Source organism: Lampetra fluviatilis, chromosome 13 (assembly GCF_964198595.1).
Source record: "Lampetra fluviatilis chromosome 13, kcLamFluv1.1, whole genome shotgun sequence".
NCBI lineage: Eukaryota > Metazoa > Chordata > Hyperoartia > Petromyzontiformes > Petromyzontidae > Lampetra > Lampetra fluviatilis.
This window is the reverse complement of record NC_136287.1, coordinates 7,201,845-7,216,914: the sequence shown is the minus strand read 5'-3', so window position 1 is coordinate 7,216,914 and position 15,070 is coordinate 7,201,845.

Below are 15,070 nucleotides of genomic sequence, written 5' to 3'. Positions count from 1 at the left end.
ATTTTGACTGTAAATTCATGGCTGCATATTAGGTGAAGAATTTAAAAGGAGGCTGTTGGATATTCTTTGGGTCTTTCGGTAAAGTCACGTAGATATGTTCAAAGAAAATAATAAATAATCAAATGACTTTACCGAAAGACCCAAAGAATATGAATTCCTGCAGTTACGTAAGATTTAAGTCAAGATTTGAGGCTGTTGGATTTAAACTATGAACAACCACCCGCATTATGATTGTTATACCAGCTGTTGGGTAATGCGTCGTTAGTAGAGAGATGTTATAATCCATCGATTCCACAAATAAAAAATATCGAATCGTAAGGCTCAAGATACACACGTTGAATCGCATGCGATGGATACTTTTCCATGTTGTACAGTTTATGTATTTAGATTTATAGGTGTCGAATGTTAAGTGGTAACGCGGTGTTTATCACACTGCTCTACAAACCCGCGTGACAGAAAGTTACTTTCCTGGCCGTGGCTTCTTACATCGGTGACGAGTGATATCTGAACTGATCATGGGCCTTCCTCTTAACCAACCCACACTGACCAGCATGCTGAAATATGGCCAAATAACCCCGTGACTGACACGATATGGTGAGTTCATCCAGCAGTGGACTCATGAAGTGCTGGCGTTGAGATTATTTGGCTGCTATAAATTTCCACATGATAAGCCACTTCGTTGAGCAATGATTTGTGGCAAGGTCGTTTCTGAAAAAGAAACTAATAGCACAGTGGACTTAATCTGGTAAAATACGAATACTTAATTTGTATTAGAAATTAAAAATTGTTTGTTTTGTGATTTGCTTACCTTTCCTGCACTCCGATCGTGTTTTTGTATTGTTTGTTGTTCTAACCTTCTTACTCGCCTCTACCTGGACATCTGTGGAAAACTGCTTTATAGCTTATCAGATTCCTCCAGTATAAATACATATTCTGATTGTCTGAACCGATCAAGGGCCTTCCCCTTCACCAACCCACACTGACCAGCATTCTGAAATATGGCCAAATGACTGACACGACGATATGCGGAGCAATTCATCCAGAAGCAGACTGATAAAGTGCTGGCTGGTGGCATCTGTACAAAGAGAATTCATCACCAGTAAGCTACTTTGACCACCGTCATGGTTTACTACAACTGCTGTAAAAAAAAACACATTTCTTATAAAACACAAAAAACGTGCAGTGGCAGACAGGAGTTGTGCAGCTATTCCCACGAAGTGAGATGCCACCCTTTCACCCACATAATCTCGCGGCCCATTGCACCCTGTGGCTCCACACCTGGTCAATGTGCAGACGTGAGGCATTCTCCACTTTTGAAGTCTGCTCGCCACCTGGCCTTTGCGCCCGGATCAAAATGTACCTGCGCTGGTACACTCGTCTCGAGGGCTTTACTGATCGTATGTTGTGAATAGAGCATTTAAAGTAGGTTTTAATGTATTGTTCTGTATTCAGTTGGACACGCTTCCATATAGGTATTTTTGCAATGGAATGTATCCAAGATAGGTGAATTTAGTCTAAAACAATATTTTGAGGAGGTTTAAAATGTTTGGTCAATTCGATGAACGTCGATTTTGCTGCATAAGAGATTAAACCGGAGGACCCAGAAAAAACACACGCAACACAAGGGGAGAATGTTCAAAGGTTCAGGAAGACACAGCCGATTTTCTGAATCGCCATCTCCTGGGCATCTCACAAGCCAGTGGGTTTGGGAGATTCACAAACCTAGATGATCCACAAACTCTTGCCCTTACGAGTTGGTTAACAAGGATGCACCACCAGATCCAAAAGTGTATGGCTGCATTAGAGTCTTAAAGATTTCACCTCTTTAGGACGAGTCTCGTCTTCTCTAGTACTTTGCTCATTGGCAGGTAGTTGGCTCAGACCTCCTCCATGCTGTCCTATCTTGAGCTTTCTTCTTCATTTCACTGTACAGCTCTCTGACTCCAAGTCAACAAGCAGCATCGTTCTCTGTCTGCCTTAAGGGTTAAGCTAGGTCCCGGGAATTAGTGTAACCATTTTAGGACATGTATGAGTTAAGGTTATGGATAATTGAAATATTGAATACGTTATCGTTGATAGATTTTTGTACATTTGGATTGCATTGCAAAAACACCACCATCATAACCCCAAACTGGGCACTTCCTTTAATCCTCTAGACGCATTCTTGAGTCGCCCTCCAAACAGTGTGTTGAAGCTCAACACAGAACAAAGTGTATTACCTTTATACAAGACTCTTTGATCTGCAAGGCTATAACCCCCCCACCCACCCCACAGTTGTGTAATTGGCAAAAGCACCCATTGAAGACTTGCCAGGTGCACAGCTATCTGCCCAACAGAACTGCCAGTCTTAATTTTAGAACTTTCGTGACTGCAGGAATTATTATTTGTTTCTTTCGGTTAAGTCACGTCTAAAGATAAAATAATAAATTAAATTAAATAATAGAATTCGACGTTTCGATTGCAACACAAGCAATCACCATCAGGTATGATGATTGCTTGTGTTGCAATCGAATTCGACGTTTCGATTGCAACACAAGCAATCACCATCAGGTATGATGATTGCTTGTGTTGCAATCGAAACGTCGTATTCTATTATTTAATTTAATTTATTATTTTATCTTTAGACGTGACTTAACCGAAAGAAACAAAGAAGAACTGCCAGTGATATCTCTCCATGGAGAAAGGCAGCCAGTAACCAGAGGTGGGACAAAGTCATTGTTATGCAAGTCCAAGTCGAGTCGCAAGTCATCAAATTCATGACTCGAGTCTGACTCGAGTCCAAGTCACATGACTCGAGTCCACATCTCATAGGTGGGACAAAGTCATTGTTATGCAAGTCCAAGTCGAGTCGCAAGTCATCAAATTCATGACTCGAGTCTGACTCGAGTCCAAGTCACATGACTCGAGTCCACATCTCATAGGTGGGACAAAGTCATTGTTATGCAAGTCCAAGTCGAGTCGCAAGTCATCAAATTCATGACTCGAGTCTGACTCGAGTCCAAGTCACATGACTCGAGTCCACATCTCATAGGTGGGACAAAGTCATTGTTATGCAAGTCCAAGTCGAGTCGCAAGTCATCAAATTCATGACTCGAGTCTGACTCGAGTCCAAGTCACATGACTCGAGTCCACATCTCATAGGTGGGACAAAGTCATTGTTATGCAAGTCCAAGTCGAGTCGCAAGTCATCAAATTCATGACTCGAGTCTGACTCGAGTCCAAGTCACATGACTCGAGTCCACATCTCATAGGTGGGACAAAGTCATTGTTATGCAAGTCCAAGTCGAGTCGCAAGTCATCAAATTCATGACTCGAGTCTGACTCGAGTCCAAGTCACATGACTCGAGTCCACATCTCATAGGTGGGACAAAGTCATTGTTATGCAAGTCCAAGTCGAGTCGCAAGTCATCAAATTCATGACTCGAGTCTGACTCGAGTCCAAGTCACATGACTCGAGTCCACACCTCTGCCAGTAACCCAGCAGTGCCCATGTGCCGCCAGATGAACTGGCAACACAATAGCCAGGATAGCCTCGCTAAAGTCACAAGACTCGTTCTCAGGAGGACTCTACTTGGGATGCTCGGTCAATTATACACTGATGTCTCTGCTTGCGAGAAACGGTGGTGCTTGCAGAAGATGCACACGTTGCTAAAGTACAGGCCTGCATGCACACACCATGCGTTGTACGTACAATTGTACTACCCGTGTGTCAATCCACTCCTGGTCTTATGTATTACATTGCTCATTGTCAATTCCATATGTACTCTTTAGTTCTTTCGGTAAAGTCACCACGTAGGTGAAAATAAAATTAAAATAACTAAATCACGACGTTTCGGAGGCAACACAAGCTTCCGTCATCAGGTGGAATAACCCCAGCAAAAAAATAATGTAGTGGGCAGAGAGTGCTGTAAAAAATTATCTGCCCACTACAGTAAAAACATTTTTTTGCTGGGGTTGTTCCACCTGATGACGGAAGCTTGTGTTGCCTCCGAAACGTCGTGATTTAGTTTTTTATTCATTTTCACCTACGTGACTTTACCGAAAGAACCAAGAGTATGGATCCTTGCAGTCACGAAAACTTCAAATCAAGAATGTCATACGTCTCTTGTTCTTTCCAGTCAGAATGAGCCCTTACTTGACTCTGTGCAGTTGACAGTACTCCAGTGACTGACTGATGACGGATGGACAGATATACAATGCGTTGTGTATAATGTAAGAGTCAAGACGATTGTGGTGTAATTGTCAGCACGCTGGAATTGCAATCAAGAGGTTTCCGGTTGAATATTGAAACAATTGGCAAGCTACTTAGATCCCCCCGCCTCTCTGCGATTATAATCCCGCACCTCCGATTCGCACGGTTGGCTACGTACGGTGCGGAAGACATTCAACACATATAGAGAGATATACACCCGGCAGTATAAAGGGGTGCACCACAATTAAATCGATAGGCAGGTGGTGTGTGGTGAGATAAAGTGTGGGCACTCCCACCACTTCCATGACGCCCGGCGGGCGTGGAAAAGAGTAGGCCAAAGTACCCTCGAGAGAGACTCTCTCTGGTGTTGGCTCTAGTGGGGGCCTTTCTGCAAGCAATGCCATGAGCAAGCAATTGCAGGGATGCACCTTAACCTTGCTCGCCCATCTGCCGACAGTGGCGTGAGAGCCATATAAGCGGCTGCACTTGCACATTTCACCCCTTTTTTACACGCAGATGTAGCCGGTTGTGTTTCTCATTGCGTCGCAACGCACAAGGGGAGACGTCTTCTTGGTTCTTTCGGTAAAGTCACGTAGAAGGGAAATAAATAATAAATAATAAAACATAATAAAATAATTATCACGACGTTTCGGCCACAACGCAAGCAGCCGTCCTCAGGTGAAGAACAGGCCATTCAGACGCTGTCTTTCCGACAGACCTGTTCTTCACCTGAGGACGGCTGCTTGCGTTGCGGCCGAAACGTCGTGAGAATTATTTTATTATCTTTTATTTTTATTACTTTATTATTTCCCTTCGACGTGACTTTACCGAAAGAACCAAGAAGACGAATCCCTGCGGTCACGAAAGCTTTAAATCGAAATATAAGAGGGAGAGACGTCGCAAGTGCAGGCGTAACTCCGTGTTCCCTTGGAACGGGAGAGGAGCCCCCAAGCCGCTGTGTTTAATTGCGCAGGCGCCAAGGCGAGCTCTCGCTCACTGGGATTGGCGCCACCACCGTGAGCTTGCCAACCCCGGTGCGTGTCTACAGCCCTGGGAGAGAGAGAGAGCGAGCGAGCGAGAGCGATACACAGTGGACCAAAACACCAGCGTCCTCTGCAGAAGGACATCTGGCTCATATCAATGCTCAAATCAACCTGCGGCCAGGATGAGACCAAAACATAGGTGTGCGGTGTCCACTTCACAATCTTAACTCTGAATATATTTACTAGAGACGTCTTCGTTTTGTAAAAAAAAATTATTTCAAGGCATTCAATGTCGTGTTGACCACGGAACAATTTGTTGTCGCCTAATGTTGGCGGCCGTCGTGTATTTGACGTAACTTGTCCTCGATGGTGAATACAAAGTGCCGGTTAACGATGTGCAGCAAAATACGACTCAAGGTTGTATTGTTGTTTGACTTCATATGCGTTCAATTCCACGAAATTCACAAATCCTAGCAAATTGAAACATTTTGTAAGTTGGCCCAATGCACTCGCATACACATCCCTAAATTGGCAATGGCATTCTGAGATTGCGAATGTCAACATTACAGCTGTTGGTATTCTGGTAATCAGTACTGAGTTGAGGCAGTATTTCATCCACTGACTCTGTGCAAGTGTCCACCTCATTTGGAGGCATGACAAATGTTTGGTTATTACATCAATAACTAAATTGATGTAAATAAGTTCGCAATGGTGAGCATGCTAACAAAGGTGTGCTTTCTCATTTTGGAGGGCTCTCTGTGTTGTTGGGTTTTGTTGTAATGCTTTGGATTTACACCTAGAGACCAAGAGAGGAACACATGGTTTTGATAGTATCATACCTGTCAACCCCTTATCAGTGCCTACCTTATTACAGACCAACTCAGACCTTATTGGTCACGCCGTGCCCTTATAAACCTCACCGTTAATCCTACAAAGTTTGTGTTTCTCACAAGGGAGATGCACAAACAAATAGACAACAACAAATGTTTGCCCGTATTGAAACGGCTGTAACACCGTATGGACCTGACAACTCAATTTCCCTTTATACAAGAATACCGGTGAACTGTATGGGTTGACAGGTATGTAGTATGCACAAATTTGAGATGCAATGATGAGAGAAAAATAAGTGTGCCTGGACAGGACACATCACCCAGAAAGGGATTGATGGTCAGTCATTGAAACTAAGTCAGGAGTGGCAGCCAAAGTAGCGAACACACCCAAGAGCACGTCCGCTGGGGAGATGGAGCGACGTGATTAGCTTGCGTGCGGGAGATAGATTGTTGCATCGCAGGGCTGAGAGATGGCAAGTACTTCGGGAGAGGCCTTCATCGAGCAGTTGATTGATCATGGCTACTGCTGAGGATGAGTGTCCGTTTGGGACTCACACATTACATAGGCGGCTGCATGAATCAGCATTCGTCACCATCGCTTTGGAGCCCGTGCGCAGGGAGGGTCACGTTTCTGCCACGGTCCGATGATTTTTAAATAATTGGATGCATAGTGGCACTATTTGGTGGCTTACTAGAAAACATATATCATCCTACAATGCAGTCAATTATTTATGGAGGTGACACACCCACACGCGCGATCACACAGGCACAGAGTTTATATATATACTCCTATGTAAACTAGCCAAGCCAAAATTCAACAAGTGTTGGCGACATTGTTTAGGTTATGATGCAATGTAACGTGTAGGCATACATACCCAGCAACACTGCATCATCTCGCAACACGGCCAACATAGACAGGTGAGTTTTATTTGCATGTATATGTCAAATCAGCTTGATTTTCTGCCGCTGTGATAGATATGACATTTTCTTTCAGCCCATTGTCAAAATGCAATATATCACACGTTGCAAATGTGATAGTGATCATGTGATGATTTAGCTCACGTTTACATTGGTTGCAATTGACATCTTGGAAATAGGATGTACAGAAGAATCTTTAGATTTCGTATCAGTATACTTTTCTTGCTTCTGAGAACAATGGCCAAGCATAGCAGCATTGACATTGGCCAGGAAAATAATTGAGTGGCAAAATCAATAATACATTGCCGCAAATTCTGTCCGCCAGAAAATACCGCGAATGCGAGAGGTATAACTGTTGTAGTGTAAAATTTCGATTTAAAGCTTTCGTGACTGCAGGGATTCATATTCTTGGTTCTTTCGGTAAAGTCACCTAGAATGGAAATAATAAAATAATAAAAATAAAACATAATAAAATAATTCTCACGACGTTTCGGCCACAACGCAAGCATTCAGACTGTCTTCTCGACAGACCTGTTCTCCACCTGAGGATGGGTCTGTCGAGAAGACAGAGTCTGAATGACTCTGTCTTCTCGACAGACCTGTTCTCCACCTGAGGACGGCTGCTTGCGTTGTGGCCGAAACGTCGTGAGAATAATTTTATTATGTTTTATTTGTACTATTTTATTATTTCCATTTTACGTGACTTTACCGAAAGAACCAAGAAGATGCTGTAGTGTATTCACCGCCATCATAAGCCATGCTCAATCCACTGCGAGATGAAGGCCTCACCCAGTGGCTGCCGTATCACGCGATTCGGCGATGTATAATAATTCCCCTCCGAGGACAGGCGCCACGAGCTGATTGAATTGCTTCCATCGCCTGAGTTGAGTTTGCATTGAAAACGGGACAATAGGCATGAGTTACCCTCGGAGAAGATTCAATGAATTGCAGCGATTGATGCATTTCGATTTAAGGATTGATCATTGTTTGGTCAGATTTTGTTTCGTAGCGTTTCTCTTTTTTAATTTTGCACGATTTTTTTTATTAACTTTCTGCTGTCGTTATTGTATCCTCAAATCTTGTAACTCAATTTTAACCCACTTCCCAATGTGGTATCGACTGCAAACTTGGTATACTTATGTCATACTGATGAAAATACCATATTCTGTCATAATATATATATATTTTTTTAAACCATCTTTTTTATATGTTATGTTTTGGCTTGGGTCTAATTGACCACAGTCAACTGACGTTGGCTGTAATTGGCCACGGCACCTTACGTTACGGCAAGCTTCGGGGCCACTTCCTGGAGTCCTGCCATTACTATTACATATCATAAAAGCGTGTTTAAAAAACGTTTTTTAAATATTACTTATTATTGCGACAGATGTTGTTTGCTCCATTCGCCTAACTGTAGCAATATCACTCGCGTATAATTCGCAAAAATTGTTAGCACAGAAAGTTCTCGTTCTAACGTGGTAGATGCATTCCTGAAAAGTGCAGCGTTAAGCGAAAAATGCGTTAATCAACGAAACTATTTCCCCATAAAATAATGTGACGATCAAGTTTGGCGAGATACGATGTACGCACACGCGGTGAGATGGTGGGACAAATAGCTGAGGGTACGCAGCCGGGTCTCTGTATCATTCCACGTACTGTATCATACTGCTCGGTGCTTGTTCCGTGATATAATGGGCGTCGTGCCAAAAGTATTCCCTCGTGGAAGAACCGCATTATGGCGAAAAAGCTTTGCGTGAACACGCGTTAAGCGAGGACTTAATTTTTAGTCCGCACAATTTGATCCGTGCATTGTGAGTTTCGTCGTAATGAACATGCATCGCTTAATCGATGCATCGCTACTTAATTTTATACGTCGGCTTTCATCACCAACATTATAATTTAGTTATGTTAACAAATGTATGAAGCACAACAGACCCAATAGATGTTTCAGAGTGCTGTACAGTAGTGTAACACAATCATTTTCAAGAAGTGACAAAAACACATACGTGAGAAATAACACAAGGTATGTTTACGGTATCTTCTACAAAATGCTCAACACACTCGTGAATGATACCGCCCCGATTAATAATTTATTTTATTTTATACCTACGTGACTTTACCGAAAGAACCAAAGAGTATGGATTCCTGCAGTCACGAAAGCTTCAAATCAAGATTGAAATAACACATCTACCCAATTTCTCCACAACGTAAAATAATATCCTACGAAATAAGAACGTTTTAAATGTATTCACATAAGGCAGCATCTCAGAACGTCAGACGGAGCTCTGCGAGCAGAGGAGCCACATCTGAGGAACGTCACGTGACTAGGCGATGTTAACTCCCTCGCCTGGTACGCAGGAGTTCGTGGGTTCGATCCCGGCCCTGATGCCTGCTGTATATTTGGAGTTTGCGTGTCTCTCTCACTCTCATCATCATCACGGTGGCTAGGAGATGTAGACTACCTCGCCTGGTATACAGGAGTTCCTGGGTTCGATCCCGGCCCTAACGCCTGCTGTATATTTGGAGTTTGTGTCTCTCTTTTTCATCATCATCATCACGGTGGCTAGGAGATGTTAACTACCTCGCCTGGTGTGCAAGAGTTCCTGGGTTCGATCCCGGCCCTGACGCCTGCTGTATATTTGGAGTTTGTGTGTCTCTCTCTCTCATCATCATCACGGTGGCTAGGAGATGTTAACTACCTCGCCTGGTGTGCAGGAGGTCGTGGGTTCGATCCCGACCCCCCTGATGCCTGCTGCTGTATATTGAGTTTTCATGTTATCCCGGTGATCGCGTGGATTTATCTCCGGGTCTTCAGGTCTTTCCCTCCACATTTAGAATCAACATGCGTTTACAGTATTTGGCTGATATACATTTCCACGTGATAAGCCACTGCGTTGAGCTATCATTCATAATGGCCAGGTCGCTTCTGACCCAAAAGAGCGATGTAGCTCAGTGGGCCTTACCTGGTTAAATAAAAAACAAAGCGTTTTATTTTTTTTAGTTTTAAATCTGAGGGCCAAGGAGCTCGCAAGCGTTAACTTCATAGCGTGTTTGATGACAGCGTGGCCGACAGGGAGAAACAGTTGTGCGAGGAACTCACACTTCTGACAGGATTGTGAGAACTGCAAATGTCTCAGTCAAAGAGTGAGGAGGCAGTTTGTAGACAGCAGAGCGCTTCGTGAATTAGACACAGCAATTTAAAATTGTGTACGGAGCTCAATAGTAAGCCACTGGAGACCCAGTAAAGTTTGTGAAATTGTGGTCCCGACGCGAGCGGTCTGGTTGAGCCGAGACATTGGGCATGCCCTGGAGCAGTCTGACTCGATATCGCAGGCACTCTGTAGGCATACTGTTAATATTATGCCCTATGTTAATGTTAATATTATTTTTAACCCTCCACCTCCCGACAGAGTGAATGAAATCAAGTTGCCACGTGGGCAAATGTGCTAATTGATTTGGTTTTGTTGAAAATCAAGCATGATTTTAACAATTGTACATGAACTTGCATCAATATTTGCCTGTTGGGTAAAATGTAACGGCATTCACAAGGTAAATTAGGTATTTTTCGATTTAAAGCTTTCGTGACTGCAGGGATTCATCTTCTTGGTTCTTTCGGTAAAGTCATTCAGACGCTGTCTTTCCGACAGACCTGTTCTTCACCTGAGGACGGCTGCTTGCGTCTGGCCGAAACGTCGTGAGAATTGTATTTTATTATGTTTTATTTTTATTATTTCCCTTCTACGTGACTTTACCGAAAGAACCAAGAAGATAAATTAGGTATATTGACCAAAAGTGTGTGCCACTTTTCTGTAGAAACGAAAGTGTGTCATTGATTTGTTTACGAGCATGGTTTTAGAAATAGGTGCATTAAAAATAACACATCTACCCCAATAGGACATCGCGGTGAGCTCACTCTGATCTGATCCCAGCAATCTGGGTTTGATTCCCGATTATGACTCTGGCATCGATGGCGTGTGATATCAGAACCACTCCTAACCCACCCCCCCCCCAACTTCCACTGACCAGCAAAGTGAAGTATGGTCAAACGGTCCCCAATGCGATTGACACGGAGTGGGAAGGTTAGTTATTTTCCATTTTGTAATAACACGCAACATCATTGGCATTGTTTCTCAGTGCTTAATAGCACATATTATTAAAACACGAGTAATATATAGCTAACAAAATTATTAACTAGAGCAATAAGCAAAGTTGGCAAATACGTGGCATTTAATGATTTCATGGACAACAAAAAATACAAATTTCTTGGAATTCGTCTGACGCGTTGAGTTACTGTTAGCGAATCCACATTTAAGCACAACAACACCATATTTATTTGATTTGTTTCGTTTACAACCCATCGTGAATGTGAATAACTGGTGGTCTTTAAAACAAACACAAACTCTGCTGAAAAGTTTGCTACTGTATTTCAAAGTGGTTTACTTATATTGAGCACGGGAGATTGCAAAAGGCAATAAGCTGCGCAATAGATATAGCAGTTTTTACACTGCCATCGGCTCACCCACCCTACAAGACATATTATATTTGGTTGTGGAAGGCAAAGCAAAGCAACACATTTGTTTAACACGACGCATTATTCAAGATGAGAGTTACGACCAACACGCAAGCTCGATAATCGTACTATAACTTTCCTGCATTGGGTGTTTTGAGAAATGATTTCTCCTTTTCGTGCGACCCAATCATCTAGAATGCACGTGATCTCATCAGATCTCGGACGCTTAACAGGATTGAGCCTGGATAGTGCTTTTGATGGGTAACCGTCACTCACAGCAAGCTCTAACAATATATGGTGGGCAGTGCTGCAAAATCTACTGTTGTACTGTACTTCTATGCACCCACATCAATGCTCCCCATCCTACACCAACCCGCACGGTGAAGTATGCTTATAAATACACCAAGAAATGCATGACATGGGGAGGCCGTCATCCAGCAGTGGATAAAGGCCTGTAAAAATACAATTATCATTTATTTCAAACAAGGGTTTTAAAGTCTATTGTACCAAAGAGACCTGTAAGGAATGGAAATAATTTACAGAGTTAAGAGCAATATAGATCAATTAATGATCCTCTTTCTTCGATGTAAGGATTATAAGAGGTTGCGGCATTTATATCTGAGGTTGTTATAACACAGAGGTGCAAGTAGATATTCATAAATCTATCAGTGCAAATCAAGTGTTAGGAGAAATTTTTCTGCTACAACTCATCATCAGGAATGAAGGCGCACTAGTGATATGCTTTAATATCATTTGCCTGTTAATGTTTAGCTACATAGCCAGCTTCAGTTAAAAAGGGTAATGCAGGTAATACATTCATATTATTGTTCCTGTTAGTTTAAATTTCATAATAAATCTGTTACATTTATCCAGGAAAAACAACAACTTTAAGATGGTTCGGCATTGGGGTATTTGTGCAATTCCACTAAGGAGTGTTTGACAAGTGTGAGGTAACTGTAGTATCCAGAGGAAACCCATAAAAATTAAGCGGGGGCTAATGCTCAAAGCTCCACATAGATGGATTCAAGAATTCCTTGCTCTACTGCCATCGTATGGTCACCACGCAGTCCGAGAGCACAAGTCCTGATGTTCTCAGTCAGTCTCTCATCCAAGCATTGAACAAGCTCAACGCTGCTTGCCTTCTGAGATCCGTTGGGAATGAGTACATTCAAATTATAAACAGAATCTTCTTGGTTCTTTCGGTAAAGTCACGTAGAAGGGAAGTAATAAAATAATAAAAATAAAACATAATTTAAAAAAAAAATCATTTTTATTATTTTATTACTTCCCTTCTACGTGACTTTACCGAAAGAACCAAGAAGATGAATCCCTGCAGTCACGAAAGCTTTAAATCGAAATATAAACAGTATCTTAAGAATATTTTGACAAAATATAGCATTTTGTTTTGATTGTACCATACTATTTCAGTGTTTAGGTGCATCAATCATCGGCCGGTCAACGGTGGTTTTGGCGAAGGGAGTTGCCCCTGCACAAAAGATCAGCTCAGCGCTTCAAGGCCCTCAAGCCTCTTCACTACGACTTGTCGAGGCCTTCATTGACCATGACTGATCACGATTATCACGACGTTGAGTTTAGTTTGCGTTTAACCTTCATAGCAAAAACAAATCATTTCCTCCAAATTTTTTGGCAACGTCATTCTGAAAGAGTAAACTTAATATGTTCGACACCAAAGAAATGCTCATGCGGTTTCCGCTCATACAACATTAATCCTGCGATGTTTTACGTGCTGTAACATTAAATATTAAAGGCAACTTTAATCAATGATTCAGCTTCGATTCGCACAGAGGCAGGGTCACATTCCCGCCTCGTGTTATATAACAACATTCACCTGGAGGCAGAGACGCGCCACACAAAAACCAATAGGTTTATAATATCGCATGAAATAACGTTCAGCTTCATAATATTTATTTGGCGAGCTGTAACAGGAGTGCGGTGCCTCATGGCCGCAGGTGTTGGCTTTCAAGCCGTTTTGCCGCTGCCACACAACCGAGGGCATTCATAAAAGAATAAAATAAACGAGTCAATAATGAAAATTCTCATTTCGGTACGCAAAGACAGCGGGTCCCAGTGACACAATAACCGTGCCGAAAATGCAGTGCCACTGCAGATTAAAGCAGAGGGCCTCGTATCAGGTTTGTTTGATGAAACGGACACTCATCCGTTGTGGACACGATGCGAAATCAAGCTTGGTTGTTATTTTTTTACCTCACTTGGCCTGGAAATTGAGCGTTTGCCTTCAACGCAAGCATGGCGGCGTGCACTGAGATCACCTCACTGCATACAGCGGTGGTTTAGCCATAGGGAAAAGGAGGGCGAAGGGCACTGTACCTTGACAGGCCTCACTAGGAGAAGCCACGGTCATGATCGGAAGCTCTGCATCCCAAACGTCCAGGAGCATAAACCATCACTTCTAGATTTGAAGCTTTCGTGACTGCAAGGATTCATATTCTTAGGGTTTTTTTCCCCTCTCACTTGATACAGCTATCGTGCTGTGATGGTTCCACCTGAAGACGGAAGCTTGTGTTGCCTCCGAAACGTCGTGATTTTTATTATTATTTTTATTTTTTATTTATTATACTTTTATTAATTAAAATTTTTTACCTACGTGACTTTACCGAAAAAAAACCTAAGAATATAAACCATCACACCAACTCCCGGTCATCCCTGCAGCGGCTTTTGGCTGGCCATCAAACAAAGGCAGTCACTGCATCGCTCGCTTTCAGATGTGCTTCTGTGGCCACCTGGAACGCACTTCCTTTCGGTATTAGGAAGCCACTGGAGCTATGAATATTTAAATCTCGATTGAAAACTCATTTCTTTCGATCTGCGTTGTGTGTTTGGTTTGTTGTCCTTCCCCAGCACCTCCGATTAGCACGGTCGGCTATGTACAGTGCGAAAGAAGCGATTGCACCTGCCAATAGCGAGAAATCCGTAAAATTTGTTCTCACTTTATTTGATTTTCCACAGCGTTGAACTAAAACCAGAAGGAATTATTGGCAGCGGTCGAGACTGACGACGGTGTGGCAGCTAACGAAGAAAACACGCTCAAGAAGACATCCACATTTGTATTCTGGTTGCGATTGTGGTAAAATTGCAAGAAACACAAATTTGTAATTGCCATTTGGAGCTCTGCAATTGGCAGAGGATGCCACCCTGTGTCAGAGAATGGCTCAAGAAATGTATGTCACAGAACTACTTCTGAAGTAACGTCAATTAACCTCTTTAACCACACCAAAGGCACAGCTTTTAAAGCTGTGGACAAATTGTTCCTTGCACGCCAATTAAATATCCAAGGCAAGATAAGCCGAAGTAAACAACTGAAATCTACTTTGTTATTGGTTTGTGCAGTCACACTGTGACCACACTGTGACCACCAAATCATCACACTTGAGAAGCCCAGTTGGCTCTGAACCAGACTTGAACACGGCCTCTCAGGCATGCCGACTCAGTGCTCTCATCTCTCTCAAGTGTCTGGCCACCTCATCAATGTATAGTTTCAGAGCTTAACTTCTGACGGACTCTTGACTTAAAGCTTTCGTGACTATAGGAATTCATATTATCTTGGTCTTTCGGTAAAGTCACGGAGATAGGTTCAAAGAAGATAACAAAAAACAAA